Raw genomic sequence first — 24,350 nt, forward strand, 5'->3', positions numbered from 1 at the left:
TATAAATGTTGAAATTGCAATTGCATCATTAATAAATCTTGTCAATATTCATGTTGCAGTAAATTGCAAAAGTAAAATAGCTTGTTGATGCACGTCGGTAGGTATGATGGGGAATTAAAATTTTGAAACATTAGCATACAACATTGAAAATATTCTTATGAAGAAATTTAGTATTGTTTCAATGAAAACTATTTCTTAAGATCATGAGGAAACATATGAAATCAAGTTAAATGGCTATACTCAGATTATACAGCATCACATTAGATCAGTAGTCTCAGTAAATGTACTTTAATAAAAGCTTTGAGTGCACCACTTTATAGTTAGCTTGTTAGCAATTCACACATTATAATATCAATATGGTCATGTATAGATCAATATTGTGACAGCGAAGGCAATAGCTAAATCTCAGCTGCACCAACAGCCTACTTGGCAGCCAATATGATATACTTAGTGGTGACTGACATAATATTTCAAAGGATGGCTCTTTCCTGTGAAAAATAGTTACTTTGACAAGTTTTCCTACAGTTTCAAAAGCTTTAGAAGTTGGGCTACAGGGATAAGTCCCAATCCCTTTTTTCTTTGGTACTCTAGTGGATGGCACAACAAGTAATGCAGTCCACAGGTGACGCTTAATTTTCCCTACCAGTAATGAAATGTTCTTCACCATCATCCAAAGTTACTGTTACTGTTAATTTACATATGTCAATAGAGAATTAGCCAATTTCACCATGTTTTAGGGATCAGAACATAGACACAGGATCCTGGACTGCAGTCCCCAACTTTGCAGAATGTAAAAACCAGCAGTACCAGTCAGCAAAATGTGGGAGTGACCATGCAAAATGAGGCACTTTCTTTAACTTGATGAAAAGTATAAAAGTTAATTTATCACTAACTGGTTTTAGGAAAGGCAGTTCAATGATGGACATCCTGATGGCTCTTTGTATGAAGGCAACTAAAGCCAGTGATTAGAGAACACTTCCTGGATATGCATGCTATGTCTATAATGGCTCGGCATCTGATTGTGTCCACATGTCCAGTCTCTGGTCCAAACTTAGCAAATGCGGAACAGACTCTTTACTATTACATTTGTTAGTAGACTCACATTCCCAACATGGGTATCAAGTTTTCCAACCTCTGAAGTCTCCCTCCTATGATTACCACTCCCAACTGTGTCAAGCAGGGATGTATTTTAGCTCCTCTTCTATTCTCAATGAATATGGATGATCTCTCAGACTTATTTTGCACTGTCTAGAGCTGCTCTACTATAATATACCAAGAGCTGTTTTGCCTGCATTTTGCAGAAAAATGATACTTTTATCTAGGGCATCTATAACCTAGCAGGCTTACAATAAAGCCAACTATTTGCTTATTAACATTGCTTAAACTAAGATAGTGAAATTTGAAATAAATTATACAAGGTCAATTAATGGTAGTAAGATAATCCAGGTTGATGCCAACCTTGATTTAGGGCCTGATGTAGAGTTTGGTGGAGAGTTACTCCGTCACAACGGTGACAGATATCCCGTCCATCACAATATAAATCCCATTATATCCTATGTGATTTATATGGGTGTGTTGGAAAATGGGTTATTGGTAGGGCAGGTAGGTACCTACACCTAGCAACAAGCCACAAACCTCCACAAAAGTACAGTTAGGTCTCAGTAAATTAATCCCAGCTCTACCCTTGGTAGCTTGGCATCGAGCGTCAAGGCTTAACTTAGGAGACAAAGTGTAAAGCATTCAAATATTACACAACAGTAATTAAATAAAACACAGGAAACAGTTTAAAAATCCAAAACCAATTTATAAAAATAGCTTATATTTTTATCTTTAAAATGACACAAAAACGATTAAAATCGGTTCAGGGGAACCGGAGATATGAATTTTTAAAGTATTATTATTTTCTAGCGCATAGAAACAAAAAGCGCCAATCGGGTCATCTGGTTGCACCAGGACCGGGACAAAGTCAAACTTTCAGGCCGACCGCAATGGAGCCCTGCTCGGCTACAGGTCGCGGGAAGCCTCGGTTAAAAAGTTACCTTCTGACTTAGTCTTTATTTTGAAGTTTTTCTTCACCGGGACGAACCTGCCAGTTGGATCCGACCTCCTGGAGCCCTTGTCCGGATACGCGATGTGGGTTTCCTCGGTGGAGACTTTTACCTTCGGACTTAGTCGTTTTTTCGAGATGAAAATCCTTCGACCGGGGTAAACCTGGATCTTGATCCGACATCCATGGAGCCCTTCTCGGATACGATGGCTGGGAGGTCCCGGTCAACTTTTTACGTTCAGACTTAGTCTCTTTTTTGGATGTTTTTCTTTACCGGGACGAACCACGAAGTCAGGCCGGGTCGCGGTTGAGGCAAGCCGGCTAGAATTTCTGCGGCGGGTCGGTCCCTCTCTGGAGCTTTTTTCCAAAAATTCGCAAATCTTTTCCAAACTTCTGGGGCTTCACCCAGATGTTCTTTTAACCCCTTCTGTGCCGCGGACGTAGTGGTTACGTCCCGCGGCACAGTGCTGCTGTGCCGAGGACGTAACCACTACGTCCTCGGCACACAGCCCAGAGGGAGCGCTCTCGCTCCTTCTGTGTGCTTCCCCCCACCCCCCCAAAGTCAGGGATGGAAGGGGAAGCCCTTCCCCTTCCACCCCCGACCCCCCCACCCCCCCATAATGACGTCAGCGCGCGATCGCGCGCTGACTTCATTATGGGGATTTCGCCGCACAGGAAGCCATTTGCTTCCTGTGCGGCGAACGGAGAAGAGGTGAGTTCCTCTTCCCGGTGGGTGGGGGGTTTGGGCTAAAGAGGCACCGGGGGAAAGGAAAGGCTTTTCCTTTCCCCCGGTGTCTCATTGAGCATTCCTGCTGCCCGATCGCATTGCGATCGGGCAGCAGGAATGCCCACTAGACACCAGGGATTTTTTTTTTTTGTTGTACTTTCTGTTTCTTGTTGGCGGGGAGCGGCCCCTTGGGCAAGGGTCGCTCCCCTTGTGGGGGCAATTTGTTACGGCCATTTCTGCCCCCCTTGGGGGCAGATTGGCCTACTTTTTAGGCGGATCTGCCCCCAAGGGGGGCAGAAACCACTGGATCACCAGGGATTTTTATTTTCTGTGCATTTATGTTGGGGGGGGTGCCCCCTTGGGCAAGGGGCGCCCCCCCCAAGGGGGCAGAGAACTGTTGGCCTTTTCTGCCCCCCTTGGGGGCAGATCGGCCTATTTTTTTTAGGTCCATCTGCCCCCAAGGGGGGCAGAAGCCACTTAGGCACCAGGGATTGTGTGTGTAGTGAATGGGGGGGCGCCCCCTTGGGCAAGGGTCGCTCCCCTGTGGGGGGCATGTCCTTTAGGGCCATTTCTGCCCCCCTTGAGGGCAGATTGGCTACTTTTTAGCCAGATCTGCCCCCAAGGGGGGCAGAAAACACTAGATCACCAGGGTTTTTTATTTTTATGTGTATTTATGTGGGGGGGGGTGCCCCCTTGGGCAAGGGGTGCCCCCCCCAAGGGGGCAGAGAACTGTTGGCCTTTTCTACCCCCCTTGGGGGCAAATCGGCCTATTTTTTTTAGGTCCATCTGCCCCCAAGGGGGGCAGAAGCCACTTAGGCACCAGGGATTGTGTGTGTAGTGGATGGGGGGGCGCCCCCTTGGGCAAGGGTCGCTCCCCTTTGGGGGGCATGTCTTTTAGGGCCATTTCTGCCCCCCTTGAGGGCAGATCAGCCTATTATTTTTAGGCTGATCTGCCCCCAAGGGGGGCAGAAACCACTAGAACGCCAGGGATGTTTTTTTATGTGTTTATTTCTGTGGGGGGGCGTCCCCTTGGGCACGGGGCGCCCCCCCAAGGGGGGCATTGACCTGTTGGCCATTTCTGCCCCCCCTGGGGGCAGATGGGCCTATTTTTCTAGACCCACCTGCCCCCAAGGGGGGCAGAAGCCACGTAGACACCAGGGATAGTGTGTGTGTGTGTGTGTGTTAGTGGATGGGGGGGGGGTTTGGGCAAGGGTCGCCCCCCACTTTGGGGGCACATGTACCCAGGCCATTTCTGCACCCCTTGGAGACAGATCAGCCTATTATTTTTAGGCTGATCTGCCCCCAAGGGGGGCAGAAACCACTAGAACGCCAGGGATGTTTTTTTATGTGTTTATTTTTGTGGGGGGGCGTCCCCTTGGGCACGGGGCGCCCCCCCAAGGGGGGCATTGACCTGTTGGCCATTTCTGCCCCCCCCTGGGGGCAGATGGGCCTATTTTTCTAGACCCACCTGCCCCCAAGGGGGGCAGAAGCCACGTAGACACCAGGGATAGTGTGTGTGTGTGTGTGTGTGTGTTAGTGGATGGGGGGGGGGCTTGGGCAAGGGTCGCCCCCCACTTTGGGGGCACATGTACCCAGGCCATTTCTGCACCCCTTGGAGACAGATCAGCCTATTATTTTTAGGCTGATCTGCCCCCAAGGGGGGCAGAAACCACTAGAACGCCAGGGATGTTTTTTTATGTGTTTATTTTTGTGGGGGGGCGTCCCCTTGGGCACGGGGCACCCCCCCAAGGGGGGCATTGACCTGTTGGCCATTTCTGCCCCCCCTGGGGGCAGATGGGCCTATTTTTCTACACCCACCTGCCCCCAAGGGGGGCAGAAGCCACGTAGACACCAGGGATAGTGTGTGTGTGTGTGTGTGTTAGTGGATGGGGGGGGGGCTTGGGCAAGGGTCGCCCCCCACTTTGGGGGCACATGTACCCAGGCCATTTCTGCACCCCTTGGAGACAGATCAGCCTATTATTTTTAGGCTGATGGGGCAGAAACCACTAGAACGCCAGGGATGTTTTTTTATGTGTTTATTTTTGTGGGGGGGCGTCCCCTTGGGCACGGGGCGCCCCCCCAAGGGGGGCATTGACCTGTTGGCCATTTCTGCCCCCCCTGGGGGCAGATGGGCCTATTTTTCTAGACCCACCTGCCCCCAAGGGGGGCAGAAGCCACGTAGACACCAGGGATAGTGTGTGTGTGTGTGTGTGTGTTAGTGGATGGGGGGGGCTTGGGCAAGGGTCGCCCCCCACTTTGGGGGCACATGTACCCAGGCCATTTCTGCACCCCTTGGAGACAGATCAGCCTATTATTTTTAGGCTGATCTGCCCCCAAGGGGGGCAGAAACCACTGGAACGCCAGGGTTTTTTTTTTATGTGTTTATTTTTGTGTGGGGGCGTTCCCTTGGGCACGGGCGCCCCCCCAAGGGGGGCATTGACCTGTTGGCCATTTCTGCCCCCCCGGGGGCAGATGGGCCTATTTTTCTAGAACCACCTGCCCCCAAGGGGGCAGAAGCCACTTAGGCACCAGGGATAGTGTTGTGTGTGTTTTTTTTGTTTGAGGGCTGTCCCCTTTGGCAAGGGTCGCTCTCCATGGGGACACAGTACTAAAGGTATTTTTTGGCTTCCTTGGGGCAGACAGGCCTATTTTTTTAGTAGGCCCATCTGCCCCTATGGCAGAATCCACTTAGGCACCAATTTCTAAAATGTTTGATGGTGGGGTGTTTGTCAACTGAAGAAGTCTTTGCATTTGTGATAAAAAATGTTTTCCTCCTTTTTGTTCTAGTTCAAAGCTTTTGCTTTATTTGCTGTGGCTCCTTGCGGTTTTGGCGGTGGTTGACCTGCAGTTTGCACAGTTGCATGTTTTGGGTAAGTAAAAACAATTTACTCCAAAGGAGTATTGTTGCCATGCATGAATGACATGTTTGTAGGGGGTGTACTAAATGCAGGATTGTGTGTGAAATTGTCCTTAGGTTTGTGCACAATGATATTTGTTTTGTCTTATTTCTAATTTGCCTTTCTTTCTTTCTTTTTAGTGGGATATCATTGGTGATTGCTGTGTAGTTGCTGGTGAATCAAGCTTTTTCAGGCAAGTGAGCGGTATAGTTTTTGAGTTTGTAACTCTTACTAACAAAGCTACACTTTGTTACTTGTCTTACACAGTGCTGGTTGTTGGTGGTGAATTTGTCCAGTTAATTTTAGCAGGAGAGATCATGGCTAGCCGCAGGATGACCGCTCAGCAGGTGGTTGGTATGCTTTTTGAGTCACAGTCTGATCATGACTATGAGACGGACTCTGCATCTGAGGCAGAGGAGGAAGTCAGAGATTCTGGCAGTGATGTTTCTGTTGGAGGGGAATCTTCTGATGATGAAGCCACACTCAGTGCAGATGAAGGTTCTGTTTTAGAGGAGGACTTTGATGTGCCAATAGTGCAGCAACCTGGGGCTGAAAGGTTTCCCGTTAGAAGACCTGATGTCTGGGTTGCCCCAAACATGGAGCAGCCAGAGTTGCCTGCCTTTACTGGTCTCCCGGGGTGTAACGCCAATACAGAGAACTTTATGCCTATCAATTTCTTTGAGTTATTCATGGATGATGTGTTTTTGGAAGAGATTGTTGAGCAGACTAATTTGTATGCGGAGCAGCATTTGAGGGACAACGCTGCTAGACTTAGGCCACACTCTAGAGCTGCCCAGTGGATTCCCACAAATTTGGAGGAGCTAAAAAAGTTTTTGGGTTTGACTTTTTTGATGGGGTTGATAAGGAAGCCGTCACTGGCTTCTTATTGGTCTACTAGTCCCTTGATGGCAACAGCTATATTTCCAGCTACCATGAGTCGTAATCGGTATTTGCTTCTTCTTAGGATGCTGCATTTTGTTGACAATGCATTAGCCTTGCCACGAGATCACCCAGATTCTGACCGTCTTTTTAAGATTAGGCCTGTCCTTGATCATTTTGTAGATCGGTTTTCGGAGGTCTATGTTCCAGGCAAAGAGATAAGTGTGGACGAGTCTTTGGTCCTCTTCAAGGGTCGTTTGGTTTTTAGGCAGTACATTCCTAGCAAAAGGGCACGATATGGAATTAAATTGTATATGCTGTCTGAAAGTAGGACAGGATATGTGTATAGTTTCCGTGTGTACACTGGTAGGGATTCCAATATTGACCCCCCTGGTTGTCCTCCCACTTTTGGAGTTACTGAGAAAATAGTGTGGGATCTTGGTAGACGACTGTTCAACAAAGGTCACCATTTGTATGTAGATAACTTCTACACTGGTGTGCAGTTGTTCAAGGAATTGTTTAGAGTGGACACAGTTGCTTGTGGCACAATCCGTTCTAACCGGAAAGGCTATCCAAGGGAGCTTGTCTGTAAAAAACTTGAGAGGGGACAGTGCTGTGCCTTGCGGAACGAGGAGCTGCTAGCTTTGAAATTTTCAGACAAGAGGGATGTCTACATGCTAAGTACCATCCATGATGAGAGTACTTCCCCTGTGACTGTTTGGGGCCAGGTTGCTGAAGTGCGCAAACCTGTGTGCATTTTAGATTATAATAAGCACATGGGAGGTGTAGATAGAGTTGACCAGAGGTTGGAACCTTATACTGCTATTCGTAAGTCTTATGTTTGGTATAAGAAGTTAGCACTTCACCTCTTCCACTTAGCAACCTTCAATGCTTTTATTGTGTTTAGGGATAGGTCTCCAGACTCAAAGATGACATTTGTGAAATTTCAGGAGTCAGTGATAGAGAGCCTTATTGTGGTGGAACAGGCCAGAGTTCCTAGAGAAGCAGTGGTGGAGGATGTGGCTAGATTGAAAGATCGCCACTTTGCTGAGCACATTCCTCCCACACCCAAAAAAGACTTTCCAGCTAAGAAATGTAGAGTGTGTTTTCGAAGAGGTATCCGGAGGGAGTCTCGAATGTACTGCCCAGATTGTCCTTCAAAGCCTGGGCTGTGTGTCGGTACTTGTTTTAAGAATTACCACACCCAGAAGAATTTCTGGGAACAACCATGAGTGTAAACTCATGTCTGTTTTGTATTTTCATGTGTTTAGTTTCATGGTTAGCATTTCTGTCATGTTGTTAGTTAGAGCTTTTGTGTTTGTTGTTTTGTAATTCTTTCTACTTAGTTAGGGGTTCCTCTGTTTAAAAAAAAATATATATATATGATGCCATTGTGTGTGGAGTGGGGCTTGGCTGAGACTGTACATATTGACTTGATGTTGGCTACTGCAACACACTGCCAGCCAAACACCAGTCCACACACTCCCATCAGCTGGTGTGATTGTTGTATCAGGCATGTGGGCGTATGTAAGTGATGGGCCCTTGAGTGGCGCTGTCTGTCGATGTGAGTGTTGTAATGTGCTGGGCCCGTGGCTGGCGGTGTGAATGGCCTTGTGTGTGTCATGTATGAAAGTTGTGTGAATGGACTGTAAAGCGGTTGGTGCCTTGTCGCGGCTTTACAGCTCACGAGCTGTGAGTCATTGGTTCAGTTTTTTGCCTTTCAGTTACTAACAGTGCTTTTCATTTTTGTGAAAGCTCTTGTTAGTAAAATTTGATCCACTGAACCATCACTCACCCTCGTGCCAAATCCAACCAGTATGTGTGGTAAAAATGACCAAACCTGCTCCGCTGTAATCAGGCGTCGCAGCACACCTATGACACGCTAGGTGCCTCAGGTGGGACCCCGATGATGAAGCATGCCACCAACTTGGTTGGTGGGTGAGGGGTCTTTTTCACATAACCTAAGTGTGTTTCTTTTCAAAATTTTAGTGTTTGGCACATCACGGACGTATGTGGGCACATCAAAACGAAATATTACAAAACTACCTGTGTTTGGGGGGGGAGAGGGCACCTATGTTTTTGGTCCTGTGTGCGGCCTTCATCTAGGGAAACCTACCAAACCCAGACATTTTTTAAAACTAGACACCCCAAGGAGTCTAGGGAGGAGTGGCTTGCGTGGATCCCCCAACATTTTCTTACCCAGACTCCTCTGTAAACCTCAAAATGTGCTTAAAAAAAGCATATTTTCCTGACTTTTCTTCGTACGATCACCACTCCAGCACAAAATTCCTACTCCCCAGTGTTCCCCTCAGTCTCCCAAATAAAATGACACCTCACGTATGTGGGTCCCCAAAGCAGAGTCAGTCTAAAGATGTATAAAAGAATATGTCCTTATAAACTCGCAGTACTATCCCCTGTATCTCTACAAGTTTTGGGCCTTATTCTGTTGGAGGCACCTGGCCCACCCACACAACTGAGGTATCATTTTTATCGGGAGACTTGGGGGAACGCTGGGTGGAAGGAAATTTGTGGCTCCACTCAGATTCCAGAACTTTCTGTCACCGAAATGTGTGAAAAATGCATTTTTTTAGCCAATATTTGAGGTTTGGAAAGGATTCTGGGTAACAGAACCTGGTCAGAGCCCCTCAAGTCACCCCATCTTGGATTCCCCTAGGTCTCTAGTTTTCAGAAATGCACAGGTTTGGTAGGTTTCCCTAGGTGCTGGCTGAGCTACAGGCCAAAAACTACAGGTAGGCACTGTTTTCAATGAAAAAATGTGATGTGTCCACGCTGCGCTTTGGGGCGTTTCCTGTCGCGGGCGCTAGGCCTACCCACACAAGTGAGGTATCATTTTTATCGGGAGACGTGGGGGAACGCTGGGTGGAAGGACATTTGTGGCTCCTCTCAGATTCCAGCACTTTCTGCCACAGAAATGTGAGGAACATGTGTTTTTTTAGCCAATTTTTGAGCTTTGCAAAGGATTCTGGGTAACAGAACCTGGTCCGAGCCCCGCCAGTCACCCCTCCTTGGATTCCCCTAGGTCTCTAGTTTTCAGAAATGCACAGGTTTGGTAGGTTTCCCTAGGTGGCGGCTGAGCTAGAGGCCAAAATCTACAGGTAGGCACTTTGCAAAAACAGGTCTGTTTTCTGTGATGTGTCCACGTTGCGCTTTGGGGCGTTTCCTGTCGCGGGCGCTAGGCCTACCCACACAAGTGAGGTATCATTTTTATCGGGAGACGTGGGGGAACGCTGGGTGGAAGGAAATTTGTGGCTCCTCTCGGATTCCAGAACTTTCTGCCACAGAAATGTGAGGAACATGTGTTTTTTTAGCCAATTTTTGAGATTTGCAAAGGATTCTGGGTAACAGAACCTGGTCCGAGCCCCGCCAGTCACCCCTCCTTGGATTCCCCTAGGTCTCTAGTTTTCAGAAATGTACAGGTTTGGTAGGTTTCCCTAGGTGCCGGCTGAGCTAGAGGCCAAAATCTACAGGTAGTCACTTCGCAAAAAACACCTCTGTTTTCTTCCAAAATTTTTGTGGTGTCCACGTTGCGCTTTGGGGCGTTTCCTGTCGCGGGCGCTAGGCCTACCCACGCAAGTGAGGTATCATTTTTATCGGGAGACTTGGGGGAACGCTGGGTGGAAGGAAATTTGTGGCTCCTCCCAGATTCCAGAACTTTCTGCCACAGAAATGTGAGGAACATGTGTTTTTTTAGCCAATTTTTGAGCTTTGCACAGGATTCTGGGTAACAGAACCTGGTCCGAGCCCCGCCAGTCACCCCTCCTTGGATTCCCCTAGGTCTCTAGTTTTCAGAAATGCACAGGTTTGGTAGGTTTCCCTAGGTGGCGGCTGAGCTAGAGGCCAAAATCTACAGGTAGGCACTTTGCTAAAAACAGGTCTGTTTTCTGTGATGTGTCCACGTTGCGCTTTAGGGCGTTTCCTGTCGCGGGCGCTAGGCCTACCCACACAAGTGAGGTATCATTTTTATCGGGAGACGTGGGGGAACGCTGGGTGGAAGGAAATTTGTGGCTCCTCTCGGATTCCAGAACTTTCTGCCACAGAAATGTGAGGAACATGTGTTTTTTTAGCCAATTTTTGAGCTTTGCAAAGGATTCTGGGTAACAGAACCTGGTCCGAGCCCCGCCAGTCACCCCTCCTTGGATTCCCCTAGGTCTCTAGTTTTCAGAAATGTACAGGTTTGGTAGGTTTCCCTAGGTGCCGGCTGAGCTAGAGGCCAAAATCTACAGGTAGTCACTTCGCAAAAAACACCTCTGTTTTCTTCAAAAATTTTGGTGGTGTCCACGTTGCGCTTTGGGGCGTTTCCTGTCGCGGGTGCTAGGCCTACCCACGCAAGTGAGGTATCATTTTTATCGGGAGACTTGGGGGAACGCTGGGTGGAAGGAAATTTGTGGCTCCTCCCAGATTCCAGAACTTTCTGCCACAGAAATGTGAGGAACATGTGTTTTTTTAGCCAATTTTTGAGCTTTGCAAAGGATTCTGGGTAACAGAACCTGGTCCGAGCCCCGCCAGTCACCCCTCCTTGGATTCCCCTAGGTCTCTAGTTTTCAGAAATGCACAGGTTTGGTAGGTTTCCCTAGGTGGCGGCTGAGCTAGAGGCCAAAATCTACAGGTAGGCACTTTGCTAAAAACAGGTCTTTTTTCTGTGATGTGTCCATGTTGCGCTTTGGGGCGTTTCCTGTCGCGGGCGCTAGGCCTACCCACACAAGTGAGGTATCATTTTTATCGAGAGACATGGGGGAACGCTGGGTGGAAGGAAATTTGTGGCTCCTCTCGGATTCCAGAACTTTATGCCACAGAAATGTGAGGAACATGTGTTTTTTTAGCCAATTTTTGAGCTTTGCAAAGGATTCTGGGTAACAGAACCTGGTCCGAGCCCCGCCAGTCACCCCTCCTTCGATTCCCCTAGGCCTCTAGTTTTCAGAAATGTACAGGTTTGGTAGGTTTCCCTAGGTGCCGGCTGAGCTAGAGGCCAAAATCTACAGGTAGTCACTTCGCAAAAAACACCTCTGTTTTCTTCCAAAATTTTGGTGGTGTCCACGTTGCGCTTTGGGGCGTTTCCTGTCGCGGGCGCTAGGCCTACCCACGCAAGTGAGGTATCATTTTTATCGGGAGACTTGGGGGAACGCTGGGTGGAAGGAAATTTGTGGCTCCTCCCAGATTCCAGAACTTTCTGCCACAGAAATGTGAGGAACATGTGTTTTTTTAGCCAATTTTTGAGCTTTGCAAAGGATTCTGGGTAACAGAACCTGGTCCGAGCCCCGCCAGTCACCCCTCCTTGGATTCCCCTAGGTCTCTAGTTTTCATAAATGCACAGGTTTGGTAGGTTTCCCTAGGTGGCGGCTGAGCTAGAGGCCAAAATCTACAGGTAGGCACTTTGCTAAAAACAGGTCTGTTTTCTGTGATGTGTCCACGTTGCGCTTTGGGGCGTTTCCTGTCGCGGGCGCTAGGCCTACCCACACAAGTGAGGTATCATTTTTATCGGGAGACGTGGGGGAACGCTGGGTGGAAGGAAATTTGTGGCTCCTCTCGGATTCCAGAACTTTCTGCCACAGAAATGTGAGGAACATGTGTTTTTTTAGCCAATTTTTGAGCTTTGCAAAGGATTCTGGGTAACAGAACCTGGTCCGAGCCCCGCCAGTCACCCCTCCTTGGATTCCCCTAGGTCTCTAGTTTTCAGAAATGTACAGGTTTGGTAGGTTTCCCTAGGTGCCGGCTGAGCTAGAGGCCAAAATCTACAGGTAGTCACTTCGCAAAAAACACCTCTGTTTTCTTCCAAAATTTTGGTGGTGTCCACGTTGCGCTTTGGGGCGTTTCCTGTCGCGGGCGCTAGGCCTACCCACGCAAGTGAGGTATCATTTTTATCGGGAGACTTGGGGGAACGCTGGGTGGAAGGACATTTGTGGCTCCTCCCAGATTCCAGAACTTTCTGCCACAGAAATGTGAGGAACATGTGTTTTTTTAGCCAATTTTTGAGCTTTGCACAGGATTCTGGGTAACAGAACCTGGTCCGAGCCCCGCCAGTCACCCCTCCTTGGATTCCCCTAGGTCTCTAGTTTTCAGAAATGCACAGGTTTGGTAGGTTTCCCTAGGTGGCGGCTGAGCTAGAGGCCAAAATCTACAGGTAGGCACTTTGCTAAAAACAGGTCTGTTTTCTGTGATGTGTCCACGTTGCGCTTTGGGGCGTTTCCTGTCGCGGGCGCTAGGCCTACCCACACAAGTGAGGTATCATTTTTATCGGGAGACGTGGGGGAACGCTGGGTGGAAGGAAATTTGTGGCTCCTCTCGGATTCCAGAACTTTCTGCCACAGAAATGTGAGGAACATGTGTTTTTTTAGCCAATTTTTGAGCTTTGCAAAGGATTCTGGGTAACAGAACCTGGTCCGAGCCCCGCCAGTCACCCCTCCTTGGATTCCCCTAGGTCTCTAGTTTTCAGAAATGTACAGGTTTGGTAGGTTTCCCTAGGTGCCGGCTGAGCTAGAGGCCAAAATCTACAGGTAGTCACTTCGCAAAAAACACCTCTGTTTTCTTCCAAAATTTTGGTGGTGTCCACGTTGCGCTTTGGGGCGTTTCCTGTCACGGGCGCTAGGCCTACCCACGCAAGTGAGGTATCATTTTTATCGGGAGACTTGGGGGAACGCTGGGTGGAAGGAAATTTGTGGCTCCTCCCAGATTCCAGAACTTTCTGCCACAGAAATGTGAGGAACATGTGTTTTTTTAGCCAATTTTCGAGCTTTGCAAAGGATTCTGGGTAACAGAACCTGGTCCGAGCCCCGCCAGTCACCCCTCCTTGGATTCCCCTAGGTCTCTAGTTTTCAGAAATGCACAGGTTTGGTAGGTTTCCCTAGGTGGCGGCTGAGCTAGAGGCCAAAATCTACAGGTAGGCACTTTGCTAAAAACAGGTCTGTTTTCTGTGATGTGTCCACGTTGCGCTTTGGGGCGTTTCCTGTCGCGGGCGCTAGGCCTACCCACACAAGTGAGGTATCATTTTTATCGGGAGACGTGGGGGAACGCTGGGTGGAAGGACATTTGTGGCTCCTCTCAGATTCCAGCACTTTCTGCCACAGAAATGTGAGGAACATGTGTTTTTTTAGCCAATTTTTGAGCTTTGCAAAGGATTCTGGGTAACAGAACCTGGTCCGAGCCCCGCCAGTCACCCCTCCTTGGATTCCCCTAGGTCTCTAGTTTTCAGAAATGTACAGGTTTGGTAGGTTTCCCTAGGTGCCGGCTGAGCTAGAGGCCAAAATCTACAGGTAGTCACTTCGCAAAAAACACCTCTGTTTTCTTCCAAAATTTTGGTGGTGTCCACGTTGCGCTTTGGGGCATTTCCTGTCGCGGGCGCTAGGCCTACCCACACAAGTGAGGTATCATTTTTATCGGGAGACGTGGGGGAACGCTGGGTGGAAGGAAATTTGTGGCTCCTCTCGGATTCCAGAACTTTCTGCCACAGAAATGTGAGTAACATGTGTTTTTTTAGCCAATTTTTGAGCTTTGCAAAGGATTCTGGGTAACAGAACCTGGTCCGAGCCCCGCCAGTCACCCCTCCTTGGATTCCCCTAGGTCTCTAGTTTTCAGAAATGTACAGGTTTGGTAGGTTTCCCTAGGTGCCGGCTGAGCTAGAGGCCAAAATCTACAGGTAGTCACTTCGCAAAAAACACCTCTGTTTTCTTCCAAAATTTTGGTGGTGTCCACGTTGCGCTTTGGGGCGTTTCCTGTCGCGGGTGCTAGGCCTACCCACGCAAGTGAGGTATCATTTTTATCGGGAGACTTGGGGGAACGCTGGGTGGAAGGAAATTTGTGGCTCCTCCCAGATTCCAGAACTTTCTGCCACAGAAATGTGAGGAACATGTGTTTTTTTAGCCAATTTTTGAGCTTTGCAAAGGATTCTGGGTAACAGAACCTGGTCCGAGCCCCGCCAGTCACCCCTCCTTGGATTCCCCTAGGTCTCTAGTTTTCAGAAATGCACAGGTTTGGTAGGTTTCCCTAGGTGGCGGCTGAGCTAGAGGCCAAAATCTACAGGTAGGCACTTTGCTAAAAACAGGTCTTTTTTCTGTGATGTGTCCATGTTGCGCTTTGGGGCGTTTCCTGTCGCGGGCGCTAGGCCTACCCACACAAGTGAGGTATCATTTTTATCGAGAGACGTGGGGGAACGCTGGGTGGAAGGAAATTTGTGGCTCCTCTCGGATTCCAGAACTTTATGCCACAGAAATGTGAGGAACATGTGTTTTTTTAGCCAATTTTTGAGCTTTGCAAAGGATTCTGGGTAACAGAACCTGGTCCGAGCCCCGCCAGTCACCCCTCCTTCGATTCCCCTAGGCCTCTAGTTTTCAGAAATGTACAGGTTTGGTAGGTTTCCCTAGGTGCCGGCTGAGCTAGAGGCCAAAATCTACAGGTAGTCACTTCGCAAAAAACAGGTCTGTTTTCTGTGATGTGTCCACGTTGCGCTTTGGGGCGTTTCCTGTCGCGGGCGCTAGGCCTACCCACACAAGTGAGGTATCATTTTTATCGGGAGACGTGGGGGAACGCTGGGTGGAAGGACATTTGTGGCTCCTCTCAGATTCCAGCACTTTCTGCCACAGAAATGTGAGGAACATGTGTTTTTTTAGCCAATTTTTGAGCTTTGCACAGGATTCTGGGTAACAGAACCTGGTCCGAGCCCCGCCAGTCACCCCTCCTTGGATTCCCCTAGGTCTCTAGTTTTCAGAAATGCACAGGTTTGGTAGGTTTCCCTAGGTGGCGGCTGAGCTAGAGGCCAAAATCTACAGGTAGGCACTTTGCTAAAAACAGGTCTGTTTTCTGTGATGTGTCCACGTTGCGCTTTGGGGCGTTTCCTGTCGCGGGCGCTAGGCCTACCCACACAAGTGAGGTATCATTTTTATCGGGAGACGTGGGGGAACGCTGGGTGGAAGGAAATTTGTGGCTCCTCTCGGATTCCAGAACTTTCTGCCACAGAAATGTGAGGAACATGTGTTTTTTTAGCCAATTTTTGAGCTTTGCAAAGGATTCTGGGTAACAGAACCTGGTCCGATCCCCGCCAGTCACCCCTCCTTGGATTCCCCTAGGTCTCTAGTTTTCAGAAATGTACAGGTTTGGTAGGTTTCCCTAGGTGCCGGCTGAGCTAGAGGCCAAAATCTACAGGTAGTCACTTCGCAAAAAACACCTCTGTTTTCTTCCAAAATTTTGGTGGTGTCCACGTTGCGCTTTGGGGCGTTTCCTGTCGCGGGCGCTAGGCCTACCCACGCAAGTGAGGTATAATTTTTATCGGGAGACTTGGGGGAACGCTGGGTGGAAGGAAATTTGTGGCTCCTCCCAGATTCCAGAACTTTCTGCCACAGAAATGTGAGGAACATGTGTTTTTTTAGCCAATTTTTGAGCTTTGCAAAGGATTCTGGGTAACAGAACCTGGTCCGAGCCCCGCCAGTCACCCCTCCTTGGATTCCCCTAGGTCTCTAGTTTTCAGAAATGCACAGGTTTGGTAGGTTTCCCTAGGTGGCGGCTGAGCTAGAGGCCAAAATCTACAGGTAGGCACTTTGCTAAAAACAGGTCTGTTTTCTGTGATGTGTCCACGTTGCGCTTTGGGGCGTTTCCTGTCGCGGGCGCTAGGCCTACCCACACAAGTGAGGTATCATTTTTATCGGGAGACGTGGGGGAACGCTGGGTGGAAGGACATTTGTGGCTCCTCTCAGATTCCAGCACTTTCTGCCACAGAAATGTGAGGAACATGTGTTTTTTTAGCCAATTTTTGAGCTTTGCAAAGGATTCTGGGTAACAGAACCTGGTCCGAGCCCCGCCAGTCACCCCTCCTTGGATTCCCCTAGGTCTCTAGTTTTCAGAAATGTACAGGTTTGGTAGGTTTCCCTAGGTGCCGGCTGAGCTAGAGGCCAAAATCTACAGGTAGTCACTTCGCAAAAAACACCTCTGTTTTCTTCCAAAATTTTGGTGGTGTCCACGTTGCGCTTTGGGGCGTTTCCTGTCGCGGGCGCTAGGCCTACCCACACAAGTGAGGTATCATTTTTATCGGGAGACGTGGGGGAACGCTGGGTGGAAGGAAATTTGTGGTTCCTCTCAGATTCCAGAACTTTCTGCCACAGAAATGTGAGGAACATGTGTTTTTTTAGCCAATTTTTGAGCTTTGCAAAGGATTCTGGGTAACAGAACCTGGTCCGAGCCACACAAATCACCCCATCTTGGATTCCCCTAGGTCTCTAGTTTTCAGAAATGCACAGGTTTGGTAGGTTTCCCTAGGTGGCGGCTGAGCTAGAGGCCAAAATCTACAGGTAGGCACTTTGCTAAAAACAGGTCTGTTTTCTGTGATGTGTCCACGTTGCGCTTTGGGGCGTTTCCTGTCGCGGGCGCTAGGCCTACCCACACAAGTGAGGTATCATTTTTATCGGGAGACGTGGGGGAACGCTGAGTGGAAGGACATTTGTGGCTCCTCTCAGATTCCAGCACTTTCTGCCACAGAAATGTGAGGAACATGTGTTTTTTTAGCCAATTTTTGAGCTTTGCAAAGGATTCTGGGTAACAGAACCTGGTCCGAGCCACACAAATCACCCCATCTTGGATTCCCCTAGGTCTCTAGTTTTCAGAAATGCACAGGTTTGGTAGGTTTCCCTATGTGGCGGCTGAGCTAGAGGCCAAAATCTACAGGTAGGCACTTTGCTAAAAACAGGTCTGTTTTCTGTGATGTGTCCACATTGCGCTTTGGGGTGTTTCCTGTCGCGGGCACTAGGTCTACCCACACAAGTGAGGTATCATTTTTATCGGGAGACGTGGGGGAACGCTGGGTGGAAGGAAATTTGTGGCTCCTCTCAGATTCCAGAACTTTCTGCCACAGAAATGTGAGGAACATGTGTTTTTTTAGCCAAATTTTGAGGTGTGCAAAGGATTCTGGGTAACAGAACCTGGTCCGAGCCACACAAATCACCCCATCTTGGATTCCCCTAGGTCTCTAGTTTTCAGAAATGCACAGGTTTGGTAGGTTTCCCTAGGTGGCGGCTGAGCTAGAGGCCAAAATCTACAGGTAGGCACTTTGCTAAAAACAGGTCTGTTTTCTGTGATGTGTCCACGTTGCGCTTTGGGGCGTTTCCTGTCGCGGGCGCTAGGCCTACCCACACAAGTGAGGTATCATTTTTATCGGGAGACTTGGGGGAACATAGAATAGCAAAACAAGTGTTATTGCCCCTTGTCTTTCTCTACATTTTTCCCTTCCAAATGTAAGACAGTGTGTAAAAAAGACGTCTATTTGAGAAATGCCCTGTAATTCACATGCTAGTATGGGCACCCCGGAATTCAGAGATGTGCAAATAACCACTGCTTCTCAACACCTTATCTTGTGCCCATTTTGGAAATACAAAGGTTTTCTTGATAGCTATTTTTTACTCTTTATATTTCAGCAAATGAATTGCTGTATACCCGGCATAGAATGAAAACCCACTGCAGGGTGCAGGTCATTTATTGGCTCTGGGTACCTAGAGTTCTTGATGAACCTACAAGCCCTATATATCCCCGCAACCAGAAGAGTCCAGCAGACGTAACGGTATATTGCTTTCGAAAATCTGACATTGCAGGAAAAAGTTACAGAGTAAAACTTAGAGAAAAATTGATGTTTTTTTCACCTCAATTTCAATATTTTTCTTTTTCAGTTGCTATTTTCTGTAGGAAACCCTTGTAGGATCTACACAAATTACCCCTTGCTGAATTCAGAATTTTGTCTACTTTTCAGAAATGTTGCGGTTTATGGGATCCAGCGTTGGTTTCATGCCCATTTCTGTCACTGACTGGAAGGAGGCTGAAAGCACAAAAAATCTTAAAAATGGGGTATGTCCCAGTAAAATGCCAAAATTGGGTTGAAAAATTGGGTTTTCTGATTCAAGTCTGCCTGTTCCTGAAAGCTGGGAAGCTGGTGATTTTATCACCGCAAACCCTTTGTTGATGCCCTTTTCAGGGAAAAAACCACAAGCCTTCTTCTGCAGCCCATTTTTCCAAATTTTTAAAAAAAAATGAAATTTTCACTGTTTTTTGGCTAATTTCTTGGCCTCCTTCTGGGGAACCCACAAAGTCTGGGTACCTCTAGAATCCCTAGGATGTTGGAAAAAAAGGACGCAAATTTGGCATGGGTAGCTTATGTGAACAAAAAGTTATGAGGGCCTAAGCGCGAACTGCTCCAAATAGCCAAAAAAAGGCTCGGCACAGGAGGGGGAAAAGGCCTGGCAGCGAAGGGGTTAAGGTTCTTTTGGGGTCCACAGCTCACCCCAAGGGTCCAGAAGTTCTGTGATGGTCCTTGGGGGGGTACAGACTTCAACTCCCAGAATGCACCTGGCGCAAACTCCTTTTTGGCCACTGGACAGTGGTCAGCTGGTCGCTTTCTTCAGGAGTTGGTGCAGGGGACTCTGGTTAGCAATTTTTCACCTGTAGCAAACAGGGAGTCCCTCCTTGAACCAGTTGAAGACAGGCAAAGTCCTTCTTGTGGTGAAGCCCAAGTGTGCAGCTGGTGCAGTCCTTCTGAGTGCAGGTTCCAGGTGCAGGCCAGGGGTCCAGCAGGGCAGTCCTTCTTCTTCTTTAGTTCCTTTCTTGTTGATTTCTGGAGGGGATCTGAGGCGTGGGTGCAGGTCTGCCAGTTTTATCCTTGCTCCTGGGTGAAAAGCAGGGGGGTCCTGGTCCTCCAATCAGGTACAGGGTCGTCCCCCTGTGATGACCACTTCCTGGGAAGTGTGGCAAAAATCCATCCCAAAAGGCAACAGTCTCCAAAAATCCAACATGGCTGAATCTGATTTTTGGAGGTTACATCTGGCTGAGCCCACCCACTGGTGTGGCTAAAAATCATAAACACACCCCTCTCCTGCCCTCTCCTAATCTAATCAAGGGGGCACCTAGTTGTCTGGGGTTGCAGGATGTGGGGGTGTTGCTGGGTGCTCCAAATGTCCTTCTCTGCCTTTGAAGACCAGTTTGGCAGCCCTCCCCCTTCCTGCCTCACCATCTGCTGAGGGGAGATTCTTTCCCCCAAGCACATTCCTTTGTGTGAAGCTAGGCCACTTCACACCTCATCAAGGCAGCCTGGCAGAAGCTGCTGCAGGCTGGCCAATCAGAGCACAGCAGCAAAAACAATGCAGAGCTGAAATTGGCAACTTTTTAGGTAAAGTCTAAACTTTTTACCTGAACTAGTTATATTAAATCCAACAACTGGAAGTTGTAGGATTTATTACAACAATTCATTTGATACCAAATTCTTGGTATGCAACATTTAAGGAGACTTTAAAATTTAAAATAAAGTCTGCCCATTCTAGCCTATGAAGGCCATTTACTTCAATGAGGGAAAAACGAATTTGGCTGTTTTTACCTCACCAGGGCTTATACATCTATTTTTATAAAGTCCCTGCTTATAGTTACATGGCACCCAGCCCTAGGGGCACATAGGGCACACCTTAGGGGTGACTTATATGTAAAAATAAGGTAGTTTAAGACTTTGGAAGTACCTTTAATTCCAAAGTCGAATTTGCATATAACTTTAATTTAAAAGCAGCCAGCAAGGCAGGCTTGCTTTTAAAATGACACTGGGCACCTCAGCAGTGCACCTAGGTGTGCACCACCTATGCTGTGGTCCCTAAACCTACATGCCCTACCATATACTAGGGACTTATAGGTAGGTTAACTTAGCCAATTATAATTAGCCTAATTTGCAAATCCATTTTACACAGAGCACAGGCCCTGGGACTGGTTAGCAGTACCCAGGGCACCATCAGAGTCAGGAAAACACCAGCATAAAGTGGAAAATGGGGGCAAAAAGTTATGGGGCCTCTGCAATCAGCCCTGTTTTCTCACAGGGTGCAGCACCGCTTTTCTAAAATCAGGGCCCAAGCTTTTTTGAATGATAATATGAATTGGAGCGAAGTAAAATATAATCAATTCCTCACAAGCTTAAATCAATTTTTATTTAATCAAAGCTCTAAAAAAGGGATAGTTTGGCTCTGGATGTTACATATCTCTCTATTGCAACCTAAAGATTACTGGGAATGTCACCTGTGTAATCTATTTGTGGCTATAGAAAGATATATAGTGTGTCTGCCCAACCTTGCACAACATCCAAACATCACTAGTTCTGCCGTCTGGTTAGGGAACCAAGTTGCTAGCCAAAACAGAAAACTACAAGAATCTGCCTTCTTGGGGGTTGTAAAACATTGGTGTGCTGTGAAATTAATTAATTTTGTAATTTCACTACTCAGTAGAAAAAACGTATTGCTTGCCACTGTAGTTTCTTGGAAGATGCTTAGCCTTATCATCTAATGGGTGTTGTAGCCATGATTAATCTGTTATTTTGAATTTATGAATGGGAGGGTCGACCACAAGTCAGATCCACTACTGTGTTACTCTAGAAGTAGTTGCATTCCTTAGTGTACCCACATTGTATTGTCTAGACTAATTATTATATTTGTTGCTTTTTTAGTTATTTGATTTAAACTTTGGATATATATATATATATATATATTTATTTATTGTGTAAGATTGTTTTAATTCACACAATAAAGTTCTACAACAGCTAGCTTGGACTGCCTTATTTGAGTATCAATCCATCGAAAAATAAAAATTATTTCCCTACTTCAATTTAGGTTTCGATCAGGACACAGTATTGAGATAGCTACTCTTCAACAAAATTCATCTCATTTTTTCATACTGGATTTAGTGGCAGCCTTCACGATGGTGGACCATGGAAGACTGCTGAACACTTTACAACGTTGCATGATTTCAGAAAGCTGTGGTGATTCTTTCCTCTCTAACTTCAAGCAAGTATTTTAGATCGAAAATTTCACCTCCATGAAAACAGAAATGACCACGTGATGGCTTCACGTCTATTCTCAGGCCAATCATGTTCTCTGTTCCTCACATTAACAATACGGCTAAGTGTGCTAACTTTGTTCTTCACACCCTCAAAAATCTATAAACATCATACCCAGAGATCAACTGAAAGAAATGCCCTTGTAATTTGGACTTTGGCAACTCTATCTAAAAAGTGGTTTCCAAATTGCAACTACCACCACAAAAGCCATAGTTCACTCTGCAGCCAATCTATTGACTTTGTTGTGACATTTGACCTAAATTCTCAAGCAAACTACAAAGGCTACCTATAAAAGCTAGCATGATCTTCAGCCTCTGCTGCTTGATGTGCACACCTGTCATACCTGCCTGCTCCATCCCCAATTTTGGGAGGACAAAGATATCCATGCAGCCGAAACAATCTTAGAATTGAGATTCTGACTTTCACATCCTTCTTTGCCAAGAGCAGATCTTTTTCTAGAGCCGCAAATTCTGCTTAGAGCTCACTACCTATAGATGTCAGGACCAATTATACTCTCCTGACACTTAGGAAACATATGTTACTGCTCCATAGTCCTTGGTCAAACAATTTACTACTGTTTTGAGCTACCCAGTGTGTCTTTGAAAGAATGAACAGATTTGATGTGTCTATGAACCAAATAACTTAAAGGTAAAACAATTTTGAGCTGTCTGAAATGTAAGTGGTAATGTCCTAAATTACTGTATACTACTAACATTTTTCATGAGATTTAACACCATTTGGCACCTAACAAAAACATGTTTTTCTGTTACATGCAGAATTAGGAAACCTCGAATTTGAACCACAGAAGGTTTACCAGCACTTTAAACTTGAACCATAGAACGATTTCAGAGCACGTTAGATAATAAATCACTGCTGAATTTGGACGTTTCCAGTTCAACAGACTTCGGAGAAACAATTGCAACTTCACCATCTCTGGGTAACATCCGCGTTTTTTCTACAAATTAATTTCATTAGTGTCAGGGAAATTACGCTGTAAGGTCTTGAAATCTATAAACATTATAATTGTTTTGACCTAAGTAAAGCTACGAAGGCCTACACATTCCATACATTTTAGGTTTGCTTGGAGATAGCGTCAGCTTACTCGTCAGCCTCATGTTCTCCGAAAAAAAATCAGAATCAGCCTTCTTCATCCATTATCCTGTGCCGTTATCATTCACATTTTGCTCCTGCCTACTACGGCATATTCCACTGGAGAGTGGATAAGCCTACTTTAACTACTGCACGTCTTGAAAAGTGACAGGTTTTTGTCTGACCATATGTGCACAGCCACCTGAAAAGAAGGGTACTTCAATGCTGGTGGAGCTGAACTGCTGGGACACTCTTTTATTTTTATGATCTCTTGCAGTTCTCTTTGCTGATTGCCAAGGTTTACAAATATATATTTTTTTAAGTTGTACATTCTCCAAGACCTGTTTGATTGAATCATCCACTGTTTGTTTTCTCATGCTAACCGGGTACTAAAACTCTATATAATGGAGCAAAATGGTTGTGCACCTTACCTTCATTAAACATTTAGCATAGATGCTTTATGTACATTTGTTATTGCTCCTATAGAGTTGCTTACACAAAGTATATCAAATTAATTGTGCCTTAAAGCTGAGAGAGTTCCTATTCCTTTTATTCCACTTACACATGTGTGTGCTCCTTTTGCATGGGGACAGTTTGTATTTATGTCCTTATCCAGAAAACCTTTCTCTTCGAAGGTTTCAGTTTTACATTCCTAATAACAGGTATCCCATAATCAACCCTTTTATTTCAGTCCTTCATGTTACCCACAGACTGTTTCATCTCTGATTGAATGAAGTCAATACATAAAAATACTTGGTGTATCTCCCTTATATCCACCCCTCATCCAAAACACTATGGGGCATATTTACAAGCCGTTAGCACCACCAGAGCATCATTTTTTGTGACACTCCGGTGGTGTTGTGCAGTGCACCATATGTACCAGGATGCGTAATGCCAATTTTTGTGGCTTGATGCTGCCTTGTAAATATATACCTCTCCAACGCAGTTTTCTGCAGCAGAGGGACGTGCAATGGGTGTTGCTGTGGGTGTTCCACCACAACACCCATTGCTTTTGATGCTGCTCTAGATTTACAAGGAATCATAAATCTGAGGCAGCACCGCAAACTAACACCACCCCAGGGGTGGCGTTAACATTGCGCAATAAGGAAAAATACTTTTGTTTCTCTTTGTTTTGGGATTTTCTATATGTGCTGCATTCTGCATAATTTTTCCAGCATTTTTAACGCCTGCTCAAAGCTTAAAATGAGGCTTCCCTTGGTTTCAATGGGCCTCTGGGTCCTTTGTAGGATTAGCATCAACATTTTGTATGCTAATCCTGCAAAGCGCCGAACTAGCATCAACAATTTTGATGCTAGTTCCCTAACTACTGCCATGCTGTGCCGTATAATAAATACACAGCACTAAGGGGGTGATTCTAACATTGGCGGGCGGCGGAGGCCACCCGCCAATGTTCCCCCAACAAAATACCACTCCGCGGTCACAAGACCGCTGAGGGTATTTTGAGATTTGCCCTGGGCTGGCGGGCGGCCGCCAAAAGGCCGCCCGCCAGCCCAGGGCAAATCTACCTTCCCACGAGGACGCCGGCTCCGAATGGAGCCGGCGTAGTGGGAAGGTGCGACGGGTGCAGTTGCACCCGTCGCGTATTTCAGTGTCTGCTTTGCAGACACTGAAATACTTTGCGGGGTCTTCTTACGGGGGCCCCGCGGCACCCCCTACCGCCATCCTGTTCCTGGCGGGAGACCCGTCAGGAACAGGATGGCGGTAGGGGGTGTCAGAATCCCCATGGTGGCGGAGCGCGCACCGCCGCCATGGAGGATTCCCCCCGAGCAGCGGAAAGTCGGCGGGAGACCGCCGACTTTCCGTTTCTGACCGCGGCTGAACCGCCGCGGTCAGAATGCTCGA

This window comes from Pleurodeles waltl, chromosome 7, assembly GCF_031143425.1.
Source record: "Pleurodeles waltl isolate 20211129_DDA chromosome 7, aPleWal1.hap1.20221129, whole genome shotgun sequence".
Taxonomy (NCBI): domain Eukaryota; kingdom Metazoa; phylum Chordata; class Amphibia; order Caudata; family Salamandridae; genus Pleurodeles; species Pleurodeles waltl.